The sequence below is a fragment of the Sipha flava genome, unplaced genomic scaffold (assembly GCF_003268045.1).
Source record: "Sipha flava isolate LNK unplaced genomic scaffold, YSA_version1 3_pilon_pilon, whole genome shotgun sequence".
Taxonomy (NCBI): Eukaryota; Metazoa; Arthropoda; class Insecta; order Hemiptera; family Aphididae; genus Sipha; species Sipha flava.
Window position 1 is genome coordinate 1275287 of NW_020273108.1, and position 1477 is coordinate 1276763.

Here is a 1477-nt window from a genome sequence, read left to right on the forward strand (position 1 = left end):
ATGTTTTATCTTTTTATCAACTTTTATGTGAATAGATTACTACATATGTATATATTTGTTCTATTTTTCTTTTATCTCGTATTACTTGTATTTTATTAATTTACATTTGTGTGTTTATGATAGACGAGGGCGCCCATTCTTTTTTTTTCTGTTCTGTATAATAATTTTTCTTTATTATTATTATTAAAGTGTTGTAGGCCCAACACCGGCCATTCATTAATTGTATTTTTATTTTTAATATTATTGGTCACCCGCACATACATAAATGTAAATATTTTATTGTCTCTGGGTAATTGTAAGGACATACGCTTTACCATTTGAGGCCAACCGCCTTTACGTAGGAGCCTGATGGTACAAATATCATCACTAAGCAAATAACTGTAATGAACACGAGCGTAATGTATACGTTTGTCGTGTTATGAACACTACGAAAAAAACTAAAAATCGTTTGTATTCTAATTAAAGTTGCACGTAAAACATGAAAAATATTTTGCAATTGATGCGTCGGTCGTGAAATTGTTGACAATTTTGTTTTTCATATTTTTAATCAGAATTAATCAAAAATAAAAAAAATCAACCCCAGTTCTATGAAAAAGTGACGCCACTCTGACTGGATTTTATGAAAGCATTAGTCAATTAAATTCGGAGATTAGTTTGTCAGTTGTCATATATATAACTCATATCATCACATTTTAAAATAGTCGTATAATTTTGTACACATGAGCGTATTGTATCAAATATTATTACATTTATCGGCGTGCACGGACTTTAAGTTCGGGGCGTGCCCGGAAAAAATAAACTAATTAGGTGGTTGACAGAAGAACCCCCCCCCCCTTTGAATCAACTTGATTACCTTTCAATATTATATAATACAAAATAATAATTAATTTTATACGCCGTTCTTAAACTAGTTTTCATAACTATATCAATTAATTAAACATTAAAAACTTCAAGATAGTATACGTACCTAACCTTTTTTTTGATAATATTCTTACTTCATTATTTTTGATAGAACTATTACAATGATGTATTATTTATTATCAATGTATAAACTTATCATATATTTATGTTGACCATAGTAACTATAGGATAAAATTTTCGGGTAGTGCCCAGACAAACAAATACAGGTTACATACAGGCCCTGCACGTACATTTATGATTACCTTTTAATGTCGTATACATTTTAATGTTGTATACATTTTAATAATTAAGTGACGTGCATAGCAGCCCAAGCAGACTACTTGCCGCGGGGTTTCGCGAGAAAATTAATCTTTTCCGATAGGGGAAGTGGTATATGAGAACAAAAGCCGCAGTCCTATTCGATGAACACACACGAAACATTCGGGACTACAATGCAATAATTATACAATTTCTAGTAAATAATCTAAAATATTTTGCTTTGTGCAAAGTCCAATAATTCAAGTGAATAAGCAGTTATAATCTGATACGTACTAACAACAATACACACACACACACA